Raw genomic sequence first — 22,311 nt, 5'->3', positions numbered from 1 at the left:
TGTGTTGAATGAAGGGTAAAGTATTCCTTCAAATATGTAAATCCAATTCAAGACTAATTATGTATAGTTTGGGAAATAATGCTTAGCACCGAGTGGATATGGAAAATGAGGTAAAGGACCTTCCGCCAATGCAAGAGGTTGGGTCATCTAAAGTAAACTCATGAGATGGAAGCCCCTCCGCCAATGCAATAGGGCGGGTTTCTAGAAGAAATATCCCTATCCCATAACTATGTACCCACATATGACTTAACTAGTGGATCCACTTAAAAGCTAACACATTTAGTTCTACCTTAGACAAGTAGGACACCTTCTTTCGGTGTGGGGTTACACGACACCGAATTCCATGTAGCTCACATGGTATATGTCAGTTATGGATACTTTTCCCTATATAATAAAGATAATGAATGAGACATGAACTATACTATGACTTCTTGGTGAGTTTTATTTAGTAGGAGTGGGGGTATGGCACTTCACTTCCACATTGCACAAGTAGACTTAGTAGGATGTCATGGGATGGTTCCTTTATATTATGATGAGATTTGAATGTATGCATGTATGTTGAATAGATAGTTGTTATGAATGACTTTCCTTATAATTCAAGTAATGAAGATAGCTATTTCCTTATTTATGGCTATTGCTTATGATGAGGTCTAATGATGAAATGCATGACTAAAGTAGCTTCAAAGGAGTACTTAGTATGGTTGGTATTATGGGATGCCAACCATGCATTGCACAAGTGTTTCTTAGGGGTTGCTTATGTGATGATTACTTTATGAAGAGATGATCTTGGTATTTGAATTTGTATCATGTTATGAGTGGAGGCTATGTATTTTGAAGATTGGGATGTGTATTGTGTTAATGTTTGAGACTATGCTTGTTATTATAATGATATATCTCATGTTATGATGAAACGTATTTGTGTTGCCTTATGGGTTGCAATCTCCAACAATTTGAAAGATGATGTTCAAAAATGGCATATAGCATGATTTCAAATGAAATGTCCCTTTTTATGCATGTTTTAAGGTTTATGTGCATGACGAAGTTAGTACTTTTTGTGCTAACCCTATCTTTCTACATTTTCTATAAGCGTAGGCTTTGGAGATTGGACTCCATCCTCGTGGCTAGGTTCATAGGAGATCAAGAAGAAGAAGATTGGTGAGTCCTCATTGTATTCGAGGGCTCAACCATATGTCCCCTATGTCTTTACCCTCATGTTTTAGACTTATGTAAAGGCTATGTCCCTAAGATTGTATTTCCAGAATTTTATTCCATGTATAATAGATGGTTTAAGATATAGTGTCATAGATTCTCTTTCATTTTATAAGAGACTTCGATTGCAAAGAAAAGTTTTAAATTCTGCACTATTTTCCTATGGTCGTATGTTCAAGTTATGCTATGAGGCTTGTATGCGACATCTTCAGGGTCAAGTACGCTGTGTTACATCTAGGGGGTACCCCTGGGTCGTTACAGTCGAGATCACTCTCTCACCTAAATTTATAGAACAGTGAGCTTGGAATAGGAGTAACTTCAGCGAATAACATTTCCATTCGGCGTGACGCCGATCGCATTGGCGAAGGATGACCATAGCGCTGAAATTACTGATTGAGTTCGAGATAAATGTTGATGAGCGAGTTAAAAGACAAAAGGGCGCATCACTGGATGAAACGACGATCCCAATCTGAATTGCCTAAAATTACAGTGGTTGGGTGAAGAAGATGTGAAGAAAGAAAGCGAGATGAAAGGACGATCGGCGAGTTGTCAAACGATCGGTGAAACCTAACTTTCCTTGCCGATTGGTCCCAAAAAGCCACACCTTAAACTTGTATAAATTGATTTTTGGAAGAGAGAGAAAGCGTTCAGAAATTGTGAGAAACAAAAGATAGAGAGCAAAAAACACTTCTATTGTTGATTTCAAGTGATTTTAACAAGGTTTTTCATTTGGGTTTTGTAATAGAGAAGATATTAGTCAATTTTGACTTTCAAATTTCATTTACCCAGCTATGGAAAATGTGGCAGGTATTGAATTTCGTCGTTTTACTATGATTGGCTAAAACCCTAACATTGGGGGTTTGACAATGTGACTAATTGTTGTGCTTGACTAAATTGTCGTTATCAATTAGTGAGTTTTTGGTGTTAATTTCAAGTGGGTCTGAGTTATTATTGTGGTTTAACTTCATTATTGCATGTTTAGTGTAATATAATTCAGAGTTTTGTGCTTGTTCGAGAGAGAAGTATAGAGCCAACATAGTAATTTGGCATCCATAGTAGTGGGTCATGGCAGTTTCATCCTGAGAGAGTGAAACTTGAGATTCAGCCTTTGTGTCTAGCTCGAAAGAGTAGATTTGATGAGAATGTGGGCTGGTCTTCTTATGGATAGTGTTGAGGTTCGAGAGAAAATTTCCTTACTTATAGTCCATTCTACCGATGACGAATTAACATTGTTGGTAATTATATACACCCGTTGAGTTGAATTTTGGTTAGTCAATTCCCCAAGTGTTATCTCTTTATTTGATTGTTTCTTGTTGATTGTTGAAGTTGGTTGGTAACGACATCCGGGAGTTTGACTTCTAGATTCTTATGTGTTGTGTTTGTTCAGCTGCAAAGGTCACCGCTATAATTTCATATTTGAATTCAAATTAAAGCTACTCTTTGTGGGATTGACCCCATCTCATTTAGTGGGTTTATACTGATTTACGATCGTTAACACTTAGAACTGGGTGAAGTGTCTTTGAAACGTTAATCAATAACAAATCATACAATTCAAGTCAACACTCATGCTTTCAAGTATTTCATCATTCAATCATCAAGGGTAACAATACGACAATCCACATTATCACATTCATCACATAGCCTTTTTCATTTCATCTCAAAATTTATTCATTTAGATATTACAAATGGGTAATCTAAATCTTTCACATCATCCCCATTACTTCCAACATACAATTAACGAATGAAGCATACAAATTCAACTAGAATACAAGGTATAGAAAGACACTTGCCTTAAATCAATTAACAATCACTCCAATAGTTGAGTCTTCCCCTTACCAATAACTTCTGAAGCCTAAAAATCTATAAACAAGCAAGTATTCACAATCAATTTTAGGAAAAAACTACACCCACAACAATTCCCCTGAAAAGTGGGTCAATCAACACAATACCCAATTCCAAAATAAGGTTTTAATCCAAAATTTAATACTTGACAACATTACTCAAGGTTTGAGGAACTCATTAGAGAAAATCATTTCAAAAGAGCACTTTAAATTAGTTCACAAACTCACTTTTACTTCAAAACTCAAGGTCAGGAAGAATCCCCAATTTATAAACCTAAAATCTTGATTTGAAGTCATAAATTCAATAATAATAATGGGTAATTGAAGATTTAGAATTAAGAAATGTTACCTAACAATTTTATCTTGAAATCACCTCTACTGAGTTCTCCAAGCTCTAAAAATTAAAATGGGAAACAAGCCCCAAAATTTGGGTTTAAACACTGCCAGGGATCCTTGTACAAGCTAACCCTTACTAGAAGAGGTAGGTTTTAATGAGCTGGACCTCCATGAACGCGACATATCTCCCGCAAATGCGGAGGTCAATGCATTGACCTCCCGTGAACAGGGTCGAGACTCCACAAACGCAAGGTTCCTACCCTCTCACGACACAAGGTATCCCCTAAGTGTAACATGGTGTTAGAACGTCTAGTGGCCTCATAAAAGACAACTTAGCATACATCATATAAGATCATAGAAGTCAAGAAATTTACAAGACATTGAAAACAGAGAGTCTTATAAAACTGAACAGAAATTTCATCAATGACTTAAAGACATCTAGTACATAAGAAGTGTTCGGGACGTAGCACGTAAATCATGTACAAAACTACAAAATGAATAATAGCTTTGTCCTCGAAACATGAGGACTCACTAATCTTCAAAGCTCTACTAAAGATCCCTAGCCATAGAAGTTTGAACCTGGAGCGTCAGACCCTATATTTGGATAAAAAATGTAGGCAAGAGTATGCACTAGATATGATAGCAATGCGTAAAACATTTGAAAAAATGCTTTAAAAGGACATTTTCATGATATGCGATGACAAAGCTAAAAACATGATATAAAGAGTTAGGTAACATAAGTCATAACGAAACATGGTCAATGCAAGTAGCATATTTAGACTTTCATGAGTTACTTCTGAAACTAATCTTAGTTCATTATTGTGGGAAATTTACCTTTAACCGACATGTAAGACCATGTGAACTATTAATATGGAATCTAGTGTCTACTGCACACTAAAAAGAGTTGTCCTACTTGCCAAGTTAAGACCATGTACTTCTAGCTATTATGGATCCACTAGCTAATGTCTATATAGACAACCTATGATGGCACATAGTTTATGGGACATGGGTAATCACCACCGTAACACCTCTGATTCGAGAAAATAGAAAAAAAGGCAGCTTTCCAGGATTTGGTGTTAGAACTAACGATAAGCCACCGATGGATCATGTTTCAGACCGCAGACCATAGGTGGGGTCCCGTGGTTCAATACCAGACTTTGGCAAAATTTGGGACCTAAAGAAGACACCTACAGTCGTGGACCACGGTCCGTTGATGGACCGACGGATTGTAAGTTTGTTCCATCATTGGGGTCCAAAGTTTGATGGTCTCCGATCCTACCCACGGTCAACTAATATGGTTCGTGATTGGACCTACAAACCTTAGGTGACGGTCAGAAGTTATTTAGAGGAAAATGGTTGTTGGATCAATTTCAAATGGTCATATATTTTAGCACAAACTAAATTAGGTTGCCCATGACCTATCAAATTAATGATAATTAAATCCTCTTTCTAAAGCCACTAAGTTTGATAAAATCCAAGCTTAGAGTAAGACGTTATGATCGTTTTAGTGAAGCCCTATCAGGTAGAGCATGAACGACGACTGGTAGTCCAAACGACGGTCCGTCAGTCTCACCATGGATTGCCTTCGTCATGTTTTAATTTAGGGTAGTTTTGGTATTTTCCCTATATGTTGGGGCACTTAAAATACATCGTTTCATACATAAATTATGTTGTTTTACTTAGTCTAAGCCTAATAGCCCAACCAGACATACCACAAACCCTCATTCTACCAAAAAATCATCAAAATTTGAACAACAAGAAGATAAAAAGGCGTCAGTTTCTTGCAAGAACAAGTAATAGTGTTCTGCAAGTTTCATCCCTAAAATCCAAAAGATTTCTCCATAGATTTCATCACCAGGTATGTGGGAATTCACTAGTGGCTCCTTTCATCCACTAGGACCCTAGAATTCACTCAGTTCTTTCATTCTACATTTCTTATTTAGAGCTAGGGTTTGTACAATCTTGGAGAAGTGTTATGATTTTAGTTGATATAGTATCCATAATCTATATAACATGTTTTCTTGGAAACGTTGCTCAATTCCTTGTATAAAATTCACAACCCTAGTTTGTGTGAATTCTCTTAGTTCATGAATTATACTTGGTAGGTCAGTTAAACAAAAACTCATGCTCTAGGCTTTGAATGTCACATTCTTAGTATAAAAATATTGCATTTCTAAGTTAGCATGTAAGTATTTTGAGTAATTCAGTATTTAGTACATTTTAGCTTCATATGTATTTAGTTGGGAGTAGACTTAGCACCGAGTTGGACTAGGGTTCAACGTACTCTCATTGTCCCAAAACTACGTGCCCGTGTAGGATTGTATATCCCTTCTATTGGGCATTAGTTTTTAGTGATCACACCACATTCATGCCTTTATATTCCTAGCAAGGCATATTCGTGGTTTATGTTGGTTAATAGTAGCTCCCAAAGTCACACTTTAGGTGCATTTGATCAGGTTTTTAGCATTTATATCAGCATACAGTTCAGCATGTTAACTTCATGAATAGTACTTGGTCATTGCATTCGGCTTAGCTTTTCAGTTATGTTTTAGTATTAATATTCTTGCTTAGAATATGTCATTGCTCATTTATGCTTTGTTCATCTCATATATATTTGTTCAAATTAGTATATATATCTTGCATGCTCAGTACATTACAAGTACTAATGCATACTCTACGCTACATCATTTCATGATGTAGGTTGAGGTACTCAGCATCTAGATCATGCTTAGATCGATTCTTGGTCTGCATTCAACAACTTCAGTGGTGAGTCCTCATTTTGTGAGGACAATAGACATGCTTTCATTTTAGTCATTATTTTTTGTATTAGTTTTGTTAGAGTTAGCTCGGGGCATGTCCTAATAACTCATCTTAGTTAGAGGTTTTTCATACATAGTAGTAGATTCAGCTTGAGTTGTTAAATAGTTGTTTCAGTTATCACTAAACTCTTAGTTTATTTCACCTATATTTAGACCATTTTGGGTTTACCCCATTTTCAGATATTTGGTGTTTTAGCTTCTGCATATTGTATGTTTTACTAAGTTACTTTTAAAGTATTCTAGATATATGCTAGACTCGGGGTTAGCTTGGGGTCACTCTTGATCCTAGGTTTCGTGTTACGTCAAGGGTGTAGCCTCATGGTGTTAAACACTTGGTATCATAGCATTAGGTTCAAGAGTCCTAGGGTGTGTGGAAGCCACACTAAGTAGAGTCTCTTTCATGAGTTTGAAGCGCACCACACCTATGAGAGGGAGGCTACTAAGTGTTCTAAGAAAAAACTTCCCTTCTTTCTTTTCCAACTTGTGCTAGAGAGTATGAACTCTATTTAATCTCTTTCTAACTCCTGCTCTTCTCATTTTGGAAAATGCCTCCAAGAAGTAACGCAAGGAATCACCCAGCATCTCCAACAGACCCATTGAATGAGCAAGTCATGCACACCGAGTTCAGCGTTGCTTTCTAAGTGCCTGCTCAGGCCAAGACCACCTAGGTCAATTAGCAAGCTGTAAACCAGCTCCACCGTAAACTAACACTGTTGAATTAAGAACTTGGAACTTCGCTTTGATGAACCATATGGAGTTTCATGGGTATAAGTCAGAATATGATCCACAAGAGTTTCTTGACGACATCCAGAAGGTAACAGACATTATGGGTGTCACTACAGTCCAAAGTGCAGATTTGGCTGCCTATCAGTTGAAGGAAGTGTCCTACACTTAGTTCCAGTAGTGGAAGGAATTTTGTGGTACTAATGCAGATCCGATGAGTTGGAATCTTTTGAAGACTACTTTTCTGGACAAGTTCTTCCCAAGAGATGTGAGGGAGGCTAGGGCCCAAAAATTTATGAACTTGAGGCACGAGTTGATGTTAGTCCAAAAACCCTCAGAACCCTTCTAAGTCTCTACTCCAGTGTGTGACCTACTTATATCTAGACGCGTATGCAAAAATTGTCTTGTCACAGTCTCTGATAAAGTCACCTCAGATCATCTTGTAGAGTTAGAAATGGTAGATTTTGATATAATTCTAGGCATGATTTGTTAAATTCATGTTATGCCTCAGTTGATTGTAGAACTAGAATCGTTTGGTTTCAATTTCCAAACGAGCCAATCTTAAAGTGGAAGGGTAATAGCTCAGCGCCTATGGGTCGATTATCTCTTTCCTTAAGGCCAGAAAAATGATTTACAAAAGGTATATCTATAATCATGTTTGAGTTAGGGATTCAAACTCCGAAACCCCAACCCTTGAGTCAGTATTAGTAGTAAATAAGTTTGCAGAAGATCTTCCCGGAGTTCCTGCTGAGAGAGAAATCAACTTTGGAATAGATCTCTTTCTAGATACCTAGCCCATTTCAATTCCTCTTTCCAGAATGGCTCCTGCCGAGCTTAAGAAATTGAAAGAGCAGTTGAAAGACCTTCTAGAAAAGGGCATCATTAGACCCAATATCTCTCCATGGGGTGCTCTAGTGTTGTTCGTGAAAAAGATATATGGTTCTCTCAGAATGTGCATTGACTATTGTTAGTTGAACAAAGTAACAATCAAGAATAAGTATCCCATCTCCAGGATTGATGAATTGTTCGACCAAAAATAAGGTGCTAGTTGCTTTTTTTAAGATAGACCTCAGATCCTTCTATCATCAACTTTAGGTCAGAGGTAGTGACATCCCAAAGATAGCCTTCAGAACTCAGGATGGTCCCTATGAATTTCTCGGTATGTCTTTTCACTAACAAATGCTCGTGCAACTTTCATGGACTTAATGAACATGGTGTTCAAACAATAGTTTGACTTGTTCATTATCGCCTTTATCGATGATATCCTCATTTATTCTCAAAGTGAGGAGGAGCATGCAACTCATTTGAGAGTTGTTCTGCAAACTCTCAAAGATCACCAGTTATTTGCAAAGTTTAGGAAATGTAAATTTTGGTTACAGATGATCGCTGTCCTTGGTCATGTAGTGTCTAGCGAAGGGATTTGAGTGGATTCTCAGAAAATTAAAAAAGTACAACATTGGCCGAGGCCCAGCTCTCTAATAGATATCAAAAGTTTCTTAGGTTTGGCTGGTTATTACATAATATTTGTTGATGGATTTTCATCCATAACTTTCCCCATTGACCAAGTTGACTCAAAAGAAGGTCAAATTTAAGTGGTCAGATGAGTGTGAGAAAAGCTTCTCTAAATAGAAGACTAGGTTGACTACGACTCCTGTCTTGACTCTACTAGATAATTATTTGATTTATTGTGATGCATCACGGGTTGGCCTAGGTTGTGTGATGCAGGGAGGTAAGGTCATAGATTACACTTCTAGACAACTTAAGGTTCATGAGAAGAACAATCCGACTCATGACCTTGAGCTGCCAGTCGTAGTATTTGCCTTAAGGATTTGGAGACACTACTTGTGTGGTGTTCATGATGATGTAGCACTTCCCATATCTTAATACGTGTTTACCTCATACTCGTAGACCATGATTGTATTTGGGTGATAGTGGACAGAGTCACTAATTCCGCTCACTTCTTAGCTATCAAGACTACAAATTCAGTGGAGGATTACGCTAAACTATACATCAATGAGATAGTCAGGTTGGATGGGGTTCCCTTGCCTATCATCTTAGATAGAGGTCCTCAGATTACCTCTCATTTTTGGAAATCATTTTAGAGAGGTCTTGGTACTCAGATAAATCTCAATACAACATTTCATCCACAGATAGATGGTCAGGCAGAGCGTACTATTTAGACCTTAGAGGACATGTTGAGAGCTTGCGTGATCGATTTCAAGGGTAGTTGGGATTATCACCTACCTCTTATAGAGTTCACATATAATCATAGCTTACATTCCAATATTAAGATGACCCCATAGGAAGCACCATATGGGTGTATATGCAGGTCCCCGATTGGTTGGTTTGAAGTAGGTGTAGCAGCCTTGATTGGCACAAATTTGGTTGATGAGGCTATGGAGAAAGTTCATGTCATCACAGATAGACTAAAGACAACTCAGAGTCGTCAAAATTCCTATGTAGAAGTGAGGAGAAGGAATGGGTTCGAAATTGATGATTGGGTTTTCGTAAAGGTGTCACCTATTAGAGGGGTGATGAAATTTGGCAAGAAAAGAAAGCTCAGCCCCATATATGTAGGTCCTTACAAAATCTTGAGAATGATTGGTAATGTAGCTTATGAGCTAGAGTTTCCAGTAGAACTAGCAGTGGTTCATCCAGTCTTTCACATTTCCTTATTGTAGAAGTGTGTCGGTTATCCGGCATCGATAGTACCATTAGAGAGTGTGGCTTTGAAGGATAGTCTCACTTATGAAGAGGTACCAGTTGAAATTCTTGACCGTCAGGTTCGTAGGTTGTGAAATAAGGAAGTCTCTTTAGTAAAGGTTTTGTGGAGGAGTTAGTCCACAGAGGGAGCTACCTGGAAAGTAGAAGCTGCCATGATGGCCAAGTATCCTCACCTCTTTCCTTCCTATTCCATTTCTGCTTGAGGTAGTTGTTCCTCTCCAGTCTCTTATTTTACTCTTGAGTACTTCACTCCCAGTATCTTGTTCCGTCAGTTATTCTTGCATTTCAGCATATTTGCATGTTCTAGGAACTCATCTCAGTTAGATATCAATTTCTTGTACTTAGTGGTAGGGATTACAATTTTTTATCTCCATACTCAACTTATTTAGACTTCATTTGAGGACAAATGTTCCCCATGGGGAGATATTGTAACACCTTTTATTCAATAAAATAGAAAAAATGTAGGTTTCTAGGATCTGGTGTCAGAAACAAAAGAAGCCATCGACGGACCGTGTGTCAGACCACGGACCATAGGTGGGGTCCCGTGGTTCAGTCCTAGACTTGGAGAAAATTCAGGATCTAAAGATGATACCTACGACCGTGGACTACGGTCTGAAAATGGACTCATGGACTGTAGGTTGTTTCCGTCGTTGGGTTTCAAAGTTTGATGGGCTCTTATCCCACCCACAGTCGACTAGTACGGTCCGTGGTTGGACCTACGGACCGTAGGTGATGGTCAATAGTTATTTAGAGGAAAATAGTTGTTGGGTAAACTTCAAAAGGTCATATATATCATTTAGCATAAAATGAATTAGGTTGCCCATGACCTATCAAATTAAAGATAATTTAATCCTCTTTCCAACGCAACCTAATTTGCTAAAATCCAAGCTCAGAGTAAAATGTTATGCTCATTTTAGTGAAGCCATGTCACGCAGACATGAATGAAGACCGTAGACGACGGTTGGTAGTCCAAACGATGGTCCGTCAGTCCAACCGTGGATGGCCTTCATCAGCTTTTAAGTAAGTGTCATTTTGGTCTTTTCCCTATGCGTTGGGGCACTTAAACTACGCCTTTTCATGCCTAAACTATGTCGTTTTACTAAGTCTGAGCCTAATAACCTAGTCAGATATACCCAGGACCCTCATTCTCCAAAAAAATCATCCAAATTAGAATGAAAAGAGGAGAAATAGTTGCCAGTTTCTTTAAAGAACAAGCATCAATGTTCTTTAAGTTTCAGCCCTGAAATCCAAAGGATTTCTCCATATATTTTGTGACCAGGTATGTGGGATTTCACTTGTGGGTTCTTTTCATCCACCAGGTCCCTAGGATTCAGTGAGTTCCTTGATTCTACATATCTTGTTTAGACCTAGGTTTGTACAATGTTGGATAATTGTTATGATTTAAGTTCTTATAGTATCCATAATCTAAATAACATGTTTTCTTGAAAATGTTTCTTAAATCCTTGTATAAAACTCACAAACTTAGTCTATGTAAATTCTCTTAGTTCATGAATTATACTTGCTATGATAGTTAAATAGAAAATAATGCTCCAGATTTTGAATGTCACATTCTCAGTACATAAATGTTGCCTTCTAAGTTAGCATGTTAGTATTTTTAGCTATTCAGTATTTAGTGCATTTTATCTTCATATGTATTCAGTTGGGAGTAGACTTAGCACTGAGTTGGACTAGGGTTCAGTGTACCCTCATAGTCCCAAAACTATGTGCCCGCATAGGATTATATGTCCCCTCTATTGGGCATTAGTTATTAGTGATCACACCACATTCATTCCTTTATACCCCTAGCAAGTTATATTGGGTTCTCTCGATAGGGCGTATACATCGAACTCCACGTCAAGCTCATGTGATTTATGTTGGTTAATAGTAGCTCCCATAGTTAGACTCTTAGTGCATTTGACTTGGTTTTCAACATTTATATCAGCATACAGTTCAACATGTTATCTTTATGATTAATACTTAGTCATTGCATTCAGCTTAGCTTTTCAGTTATGTTTCAATATTTATATTCTTGTTCACATTATGTTATTGCTCAGTAATGCATTGTTCAGCTTAGTATCTATAACCTGCATGCTTAGTACATTCCAAATACCGACGTATACTCTGCATTATATCACTTCATGATGTAGGTTCAGGAACTCAGTAACCAAATCACACTTAGATCGATTCTTTGTCCGCATTTAGGAGCTTTAGTGATTAGTCCTCATATTCTGAGGACAATAGACATGCTTTCATTCTAGTCATTATTTTAGTTTCAGTTTTGTTAGAGATAGTTGGGGGCATGTCCCAGCAACTTAACTCAGTTAGAGGCTTTTCAGACATAGTAATAGATTCAACTTGAGTTGTTAAGTGATTATTTCAGTTATCACTGAACTCTTAGTTTATTTCACTTATATTCAGACCATTTGGGTTTTTCCCCATTTTCACATATCCATTGTTTTAGCTTCCGCACAGTATATATTTTACTCGGTAACTTTTATAGTATTCTTGATATATGCCAGACTCAGGGTTAGCTTGGGGTCACTCGTGATCCTAGGTTCCGTGTTACGTCAAAGGGGTAGCCTCGGGGTGAGACAACCACTTGTCCACTCGGTCCTAAGCATAAATCCCACATAATATTGATTACTTTTAACTTTTCTTATCATTCATAAGACATGGGTAATCACAAGTTGTCTTAGCATTGGATCTCATGGGTAATCGCCGCTTGCCTTATTGTTAGAATAGCTCCTTAACTTTAACTCATTTTAGGTGAGAAGACCTATCAACCTTATGATCCTTTATGTGAGAAAACCTTTCACATTCATGCATGAAGTAATTATGTTAGAAATCTCTTTACAACAATAAACAACAACAACATAATATATGTTTTACTCTCAAAGCAACTTACATCATAATTCATCAATTTCGTAAGAAAATGCATAATTCCATAATTCTTTTTTCATAGTTCGAAACTTACTTTCAATCATTATAATATATAAAACATGGGTTAGGCAAGGGGTAATGGGGTATTCATTTAAAAGTTCATGAATAAGTTCATAAATCCATCGAATAGATCAACATTCAGGGATATCTAACTTTATAAATTGGAGAATTTAGGAACTCCATGGAGGAACAGGCTCCATAGATGAAGACTAGCATACCTTAATTCCAAAAGCTTGTCTTTAATTGTGGAATTTGAGACTTGATTTGAAACCCTAGGTTGACTCCTTCTTTAAACTTTCTAGAGAGAGAAATATTTTTGTTAGGAAGACTTGTTCTTCTTTTAGGTATTTGAGTGAATGATTTCAATTGTGGAAATTTAGGGGTTAAAAAACTTATATAGGGTTTACATGAAAGGTAAATCGACATGGTATTAGTCTAGAATAAGTATGAAAAGACCCAAAAGCCTTTAAGAAAATAATTGTCGTCACACGTCGAAGGCCAGACTGACGGTTTGTTGATCAGACCACAATTGGTTGTTGTCTGGGGTTAGAGACTAGATTTTCGTGACCCCCAACAACGGACCCATGTACGGTCCGTGGGTTCACCAACAGGCCGTACATGACCAATTATGGGTCTCAATTTCTCACTCCAAAAATCCTAAGTCTGGGACTCACCTACGAAACCTACCTATGACTCGTACATACATCGACGGAACATCCTGCTGAACTGTCAGAATAATACTGGAAATTTGACATTTTGGGATCTTGGAGTGGCCAACCACGGTTCTGACCTACGATATGTATGTCAGTCCACGGGCCATAGGTGGCTCCATATAAATTGGCACCAGATCCTTAAGAAAGTTGTTATTCTACCCTTTTGAATTTGAGGTGTTACATACCCTCTCCCCTCCTCGAATGCGGTCACAGGCTCTGCGAACACAGAGGGTGCACCAGAACATAGAAAACCAGCAAACTCAAAAATCATGGAAAGGACCCTCCCATTTCTTTCAAACCATGTACATAGAAACCACATGTGCATATCAATTATACTTGATATTTGGTACTCAATGGAACCGTCAAAGTATAAATCCAAGTTCTGCTCTATCAGACATTCGTGAAACCACAGGAGCCTCACACCTAAAAAGGGTAAAGCAAGCTCAGGCCCTCTAAAAAATACACAAAGACCTCATCTAGGCCTAAAATCATCCTCTAAATCCAACAGAACTCTCAGAATCCCAATCCGAGCATCCGTACCCTGAATATTGAACAAAGTCAAACCGAAGGCTAAAATTTCACAATTTCACAACTTACGATCTCAAATCCTCAAAATTTACAGAAACTAAAACCGACAACTCTCAAAGATTAGATCTCACATTTCAGGTTTTATGTAATCGATGAAATTTCATTCCTACACTCGAAACTCAAAAAGGCATAGAAAACCATTTTCTCAAAAACTTAGCCCTTCTAATGCAAAACTTACGAAATTCTAAATTTTTAACTCATAGTTTAAAACCAAATTGTCAAACTCAACAATAGAAAACTTGGGGTTACTATCGGGAGGTCAAAATGGTAATTTCCATGGAAAAACAAAAAATGACCGATCGGGTCATTACATTACCCACCACTAAAAACCATGTTCGTCCTCGAATATAAGGCAAAAGAAAGTACCTGAAGCCTCGAAGAGATAAGGATATCTTTCATGCATATCAGACTTCGTTTCCCAAGTCACCTTACCAACTGAACGATGCTTCCGTTGTACCTTCACTGAAGCAATCTCTTTGGTCCTAAGATTATGGATCTGCCTATCCAAGATGGCTATAGGTTCCTGATATGCCAAAATTACACCTCTTGAAAGAAGTATACACGATCGTTGTCAAACAAAAACCTAAATTTTGGTTTAGGGTTGATCCTATGATGAATATGGTTTATACTTAGGCTACTTACAATCATATACATTTAGTCAAATGATTTCTGATAAAAGTAACAATGGGGTGTTTTAAGTAAAATAACATTTTGTTGATTTTTATCACTCGGTAAAAAGTAAACAAGATTTTGCAGTTTCAGATATCAATATGAGATGGAAACAAGGGCATAAGTTTTCCCCACAAGCTCTTAACGTAGTATTCCTAACAATAGTAACTCGATCCTAGTGTTAACATGCATGATTGATATGTTACGTATCTTAAAGTGATTGGTCCTACAAATAGGGGATTTCACCATGCAACTTAATTTGTTTATTTGTGTGTGCTTTACTAACCTTTACCTTTAACCTCGAATTAGCCCTCACATCACAATAATTAATGTCAGGCTATTAAATAGTGGTTAAACTCAACTAAATCTCCGTTATACAATCCTTGTCTCATTAATTACCTCCTTTGTCCGGCAATTAAGATTGAGATAAGTTCTACCATTGCGCACTGCTAGAAAGCATTCTAATCGAAAGGATTAACAATACATGCTTACACTATTCTAGAATTACATATTTATTATTCATACATTGTTAATTGATCATGGTTCCCGCGACCCTAGTTGTGGATTTAGCTACTCATGCTTGAGAATTCACAATTCATATTAGGGTTAATAAGATAAATCATGAACTTGCAATTAGAATAGATGAATATTGAAATCTTTAATGGAAAACCAAATGCAAATTGCATAAACGAGCTTCAAGAATTAAATTGCTAAATTGTTTGCAAAATAATCCCAAAAGCTAAAAACAATAGTCTCCAAAAAGGTCTCACCCCTAAAAACGTAAATTACAACTTATATTTATAGTACTTAAGTCCTAAAGCACGTAGGAAACAAAAATAAGGAAAATTCAGTTTTGGCAGTTATCTACCCGCGGTGGCCAACGACGGACTGTGGATCAGCCAACAGTCCGTGGGTCACCTCTTTGATTCAGCAGTTGGCAAAATTCTTGGTCTTTTAGTCGATGGTTTTCACATACGGTTTGTAGGTCCATTCACTCTCTTGTCCTGTGCGTCCATGGTTCAAGTAATGGAGCTCAACTTTCTGAATCTAATGACGACTCCCATCGACGGTCCCTCACTCGTTCTATGGGGTGTCAGTTGCCTCTGTGGTTTCGTACCTAGGTCAGACTTCCTTGAACAACTGACCCACGACTTCCACCTAAGGCTCGTCAGCTGAGTGACGGCTCGTGGGTGAGCTTGTAGGTTGCCAAACTTCTATTGTTTCAGCTACATAAAACGACAACTGCTTCAAACTGATTTTATGTAAAATGAGACCGAACACCATCATATCTAACAACAAAAATGCCTAAGACGGACACAAACTTTAAGTATAATACATCAAAAATAGCGTAAACTCATGGTACTTCAACATTCTCAACTTAAAATCGGTACTTGTCCTCAAGCGACACACTAAACTCTAAACGACACTCATGCAGAAGCAAACATACAAACTCAAGACATCATATGGCTTTTTCTATAAATTCTTTCACCTAGTGTGAATCCTCTAAATTAGACTCACTAAGATAACTCATGTGGATCAAAACATGACATAGACAGACCAATAGACATCACCATATACACTTTCAACAATCACAAAGATACTAACTTTCCAAAAATGTAACTAGTTCCCTTAGCAGAAAGAAATCATGTTTTTCACTCAAAATATGATGTTTTAGCTTAAGGATTAAGTAAACACTCACACTCAGAGGTGAACTCAAATACAGTTAGTGCTCAATACCATAGGCTTGCCTTTATTTTGGCTGCATAGACTTTCCAGACTAGTCAACTAGGCCTACTATAGGGCTTTCATAGCTTGTAACCTAGACTCAAGTTCAGGTATGATACATTTGGGTATTCAAGTGACTTTTCTGCCCTCCTTGACATTACATTGGCTATTTACCTCTTTCAAAACCAATTTAGACATCATTTTGTTTTCTGCTGTTTTTCGTGACTTATTTCAACACAACTGTGACTTTAGCTTTTTATTCATTCTTCTTTTTCTCTTTTCTTATTATTTTACCTCTTTTATATTTGTTATTCAGCATCAACATCACTCTTTTTTTCCTTTGGTATTCGGTCACACCTTTAACTATCTTTTTCTTCTTCTACAAACAACTCTTTTCATACCCTTTTATTTCGGTTTCCTTCTTCATAGCCACCCTCAATTATGTATTTTGCATGAGATGAGGTGCACAATTTCCTAGGTCAGACCAGGGCCAAGATTAGGATAACTTTTGAATTACCCACCCTCAACTTAGGCTTTTGGCCTAAGTTAAGGTGCACAATGTCCAAGGAGAGACCACAAACAAAATAGATTTTTAGGAAAGGTGAGTAAGGTGCATTGAAAGAAATGGTATTCATTAGGCTCAAACATGTGGATCGAAGGGAGCATATATTTCATTTGGTTGGATCCTTTTTTGGCTTAAATGAACTTATATAAAAAAGGCCCTATGATCATTTCCCAATTTCCAGCCTAGATTATCTTAGCAGGTCCAATGAGGCAAGTTCTAGATTGGCACATACTGCATGAATACACAAAATTATCTCAAACACACTTGGCACATTGTTTCATTATCGAATCATTAAAGCATCTAGTTCAAGTTCTAGCTTAAGTCATGCTATTATATTGGTTCCTATTATGACACATAAATATCCAACACAATCAACTCGTTAAGTCTACAAATATAGAACAATTCAAAGTTTCAAACATGTATCAATTTTCATGCTCTTATGTCATCATGCATTCATTACTTTGGTTTACTTCTACACTTATACACTCCTATACATGTCGATTCAACAAAAATGTAAAATAGTCCCTCGGGGGAAAAGAACACAAGCAAGAAAACCCCAAGAGAGGGTACTGAGTTGGGTTACTTAGACTTCACTCTACCATTCACAACCCATTTACCCCACCCCCTACAAAAAAATATGCAATTACCCTCAATGCATAAAAAATGTAACACAAACGGTGAAGCAAACCTGTGGCACATAAGCGTCGAAAACCCATAAAAAATGGATCGGTCCAATTTCTCAGAACCCATAGGATCATCAATAGTGACATCCTCAATAGTGCCCTAATCAAAAGTGGAAACACCATCAATAGTACTCCTTGAACCCGATGCACCCACAACTGACATCTCATAGGTTCTCCATTGTCGCAACTCCTCCTCAAAAATAGATTGTCTTTGTGCTGCCTCGAACTGCTGCTTCTCTCTCTAGCTCGTCGGGTCTCATCAGCATCTGGAGTCTGCTCAGAAGAGCGGGTGCACTTCCCAGCCACACGGGAAGGCTTGAGTGGTGACATTGTATCACCAAACAGTGTTGTCATCACCACATCATCTACCTCAACCTCCGGTGTTGGCTCGGGGACATCCTCAGCAGGAGAAAAGAGGGCATAACATTAGATCGGAGCATAGTCAACTCGTTCTGGAAAGAAGTGAAACCAATAGTAGGCCTATGCCTCTCAAATACTCTGAGCTCCAACGCATCTAACCCCTTGTGAACCACCTTGATATTTGCGTCCATCATCCTCTACATGAGAGCCTCTAGCTCCTCCACGGACCTCTGTATCAATAGTCTTATGTGCTACAACAGTGTTGCCATCTTGGTCTCCAATTTCTGGACTCGGGTCAGAAGTACAATAGTAGAACCCGAATAGGTAGTGGTTCGTGAAGAGCTAGCAGTATGAATAGTGGAAGTGGAGGGGGGAACCTGTGCCTTTGCTGCGCCTTTGCTACGCCTTTGCTGCATTGGTAAGTATAGTAGTATCAACATCCTGTTCGACCTCAATCTGCTCCATGTCTCTGGCTAGATCAACACAGAAAGGAGGTAGGTCAACCTGTGGTCCCTTTCTCGGTGTTGTAGGGTTAGCGTAATCTCTAATGAGGCTGACATTAATACTCTTAATCGCCTCAGTCAATCTATCACAATGACAAATGGGTACTATACCCTCCCTACAAAGCTGAAAAATGAGGCAAGGGAAAGGCATGGTGGTGGTTGTCTTGAATGCCCTCCCATGTATATCAGCAATCAGAAACATCACAACTCTGTCCCATGTCACCACATTGTCTACCTATGTTGGACATAATCTAGTACGGACAATGGACCAATAGAACTTCACTGCAAAGCTCAAGGTTGCCTTTCAAATAGGCATAGTCATGTTCCGCACCAACTTTGTGCTCTCTCCATTCTTAGAAATGTGACGGGCCATCCATCTCAATAAGGCCTCTCATTGCTTGGCATCCCTCTGAAAGGCCCCACTTTGAACAACCCCCATCCTTTAGTCGTATTATGCTGTATTAATCGACAGAGTGTGGGCTGGGTCGTAAGTAAAATGACATATAGTTGTCTCACAGATGTCCGTGGAGAAACCCCATGCCAAAGTAGCCTGAATAGGAGGCTGAGCTAACGACTTAGCCTGTGGTGGATTAGTATTCTGCATGGTGGCAGCATAGGAGACATAGAACTCTTAGACCATCTCACCCTTTTACTTACCCAAATTCTTTGCCATTCAGTCATACTTGTGCTTCTTAAATAACTCATCAATGGTAGGCACATTGTGGAGGCTCCTAGTGAGTACCCCATGCTCCTCACTAATAATCCTGGCAAGTTTTTTTTGCTCATTCCGGTGCTGACCATCATAATAAATCTGGAACTATCCCTCAACACACCACCTGTTTGGCGCAGTAGACAAATGAAGAAGGTAAATCGGTATGACAGGCAGGTCATAAGCCTCTCTGGAGCTAGAGGAATTAGAGGATGAGGCTGATGTGCCACTGGAACTGGAGCCGGAATTCGACTCTAAGCCAGATTGCGACTCTCTCGAATGCTGGACCCCTTCGTCAGACTGGGGGAGTGGGGGTAACTGCGAGACTGGGTGAGCATTCCTCATATAATACAACCACTTGTTTGTTCCGATGCCTCGTGGTCAAGGGGGAAGTGGGTGATCCTCTCGTATGCTCAGGTTCGTACTCCTCTCCATTGGACTCATTAAGGAGTCGGAGTGAGGGTGCTTTCGACATGGACTTCCACTTCGTCTTGTAAACCCGTGCTTTTTTGGTTGCATTGACCTGTGGAAGGATAATTAGTAACCAAAGTACTCAATAAGAACCAAGAAAATTGTTTAAAACAAGAGTTGGACTTAAACACAAAAAATAAAAAACTTGGGCAGTGATAGTTTTTGGGACCTACGATGGGTACCTACAAACCGTCAATGGATCGACGAGCCATGGGTCTCTTCCGTAGGCCAAGGAGCCTATTTTTGGGTTTCTAAAGTTGGAACCACGAACGTGTAGAACGGTTCATCGATTGAACGACATACCGTAGTCCATGTCGTGGTTAACGATTTTGCCATTTTTGTGTGAACTAGATCGACGGACCATGACCTACGGTCTGTAGGTTGACCCACGGTTCGTGTGTTGAGGTCGTCGACCAGTGTTGTATGCAAGCATGGAATTTCACTTTTCATTCAACATATTCAAAACAACAATCAACAATTATACAATGTCTAAAACATGTATTTTAACACATTAAATTGTAGTCTATCATTCATAAGGTTTCAATCATGCAAATTTTACATTCCAAACAATTTCATTTGAAACCGCTAAGTCAAGACATTCACTTAGACATCTAACCCACCTTATTTAGTTCACAACTAGCAACACACTTACAACACCATCGTCCCAAGGGTAGTTTTAGAACTAGTTTTCACCAATTTAACATGCAATTATCTACCCAAAGTCAAGTACAACATTGTGACTTAAATTGAAACAATGAAACAAAATTACAAGTTTGGTGAAATCAATTACCTTACAAGAAACAAAAAGTTGAGGAGTGTGTTAGTTATGATTTCTTCTTACGACTCAAACAAAATTGACACCGAACTGGAACCTTGATGCTTGTTGGAAGAGACAAAATATGGAGAGAAAAGGATTTTGGGCAATTAGGGAAATTTGGGGAAGATGAAAATGAAAGTAGGGGATTACATGGGAGAAATGGAAGAGATTAAGGGGTGTTTTATGAGTGAACTAACGATTTCAAACGGTTGGGGAAAAGAGGGAAATGGAGGGTTTATTTGAAAATGAAAGGTTTTATTAAAATAGGGGTCTGTGTCGGGTCGACAGCAAGCCCTAACTATGACCTAAGAAACCCCGTCGATGGTCCATGGGTCAATCGACTGTAACACCTCATTTTCTACGTGTATTAGTTCTATTCATATGATGCCTATAAATTGCCTTGTGGAATAGTTATGGACTCGGTTTCCTATGTGACTAGTGACAATAGAGTAGGTTTAAAGTGAACTATCTGTGAATTTTGATGCCACTTGATTAAGTTGATGTCGATGGAAGTATTTAAACTTGAGATCATAAGGTGGTATTTAAGTCTAAAGTTTAAAGTGACAATATATGTTTTAAGTTAAGTTAAAGGCATTAAGACCTATTAATGGAATAAAATATTGAGGTGCCTACTTGACTTAACTAAGGTAGTAGGTGACAAGTAGGTGCATCACCTACTTTGACTTTTTGACCAGTCAAAAGGACCAAGTAGGTGTATCACCTACTATGACTCTTTTGACCATGTTATTGGGCCAAGTACACTACACCTACTTGCATTAATCTGGCCCAAGTTGAATTGAAGAAAAAGAGGTAAATGGACAGCCAAGGCCCAACCTTTCCAAGCCTACAAGAAATAATTTGAATGGAAAAGTAGGTGCATCACCTACTTAAATGTGTGGACTATATTAAAGACACATGTTGGCTGCAAATGAAGTACAAGAAAGGTCGCAAAAGAGAACCTATTAAGGCAAAAAATCTGATACAAATATCTCATTTTCCTCTTATCCAAATTTTAAGCTCTCAAGTTCATATATTTCTCTCTCTCTCAATGAAACAACAACCCAATATTCCTACTAGGGTTCTAACTATTTTTGCATCTTGTTTCTTCCAAAGCAGCCACAAGATCACCTTCTCTCCTCTTTTGTTGCAAGTATATTAGATAGTTCTTCAAGGGGAGTGAATTAGAGATAGCTATATGTGTTGGCAGCCAAGGTAAAGGCACTGACACAACCTCTAATTATTAGTTTATTTGAGAATTCTAGACTTACTTGTTTATTGCAACTCGTGGGATAGTGATTGAAAACCATAAATTTAAGTCTTTTGATTTTTTTAGTGTTGAGGACTGATATTGTATTGATTTTTTAATGGGAGGTCATGGATGTACTTAGAGAAGGATTGCGGAAAGCTATAGGGGGCAAATTTATAAGCTATGGTGATGCACCGTTAAATTAAAGTTTTGGTAAGCTCACTGCCCATTCCATGGGAACGTTGTTTCGTGTAAACAACTATAACAGACATAATTTGTGAAATAAAATAATAAATTAGAAGGATTGTGGGTTGGCTGCCTAGCTACTATTTTGATGAGTCAAAATATCCCGAGTTGGTTGGTAAGCTGCTAATATTAGCCTTAATGATTGGTTGTTGTAGATGAAGACTATGACGTTAAACGAAAGGATGACACTCCATAAGCTAGTTGAATTGGGAATTGAGATATGTAAGGCTATTCGATTTCCTATTTCATTGGCATGAATCCAACACTTGCATTACAAAAAAGTAAGATTTCTAAGTTTCCTTGGTAGTGACTGATCCATAGTTGCAGTTGCTATTCCCTAGAGCATTATAGTGAGTACTCTAATATGAGTTTATTACTAAATGTATGTGCTTACTCTACCAAGTATTAGCATGCACATAACGTA

This window comes from Solanum stenotomum, chromosome 3, assembly GCF_019186545.1.
Source record: "Solanum stenotomum isolate F172 chromosome 3, ASM1918654v1, whole genome shotgun sequence".
Classification (NCBI taxonomy): Eukaryota; Viridiplantae; Streptophyta; class Magnoliopsida; order Solanales; family Solanaceae; genus Solanum; species Solanum stenotomum.
This window is presented reverse-complemented; position numbering follows the sequence as displayed.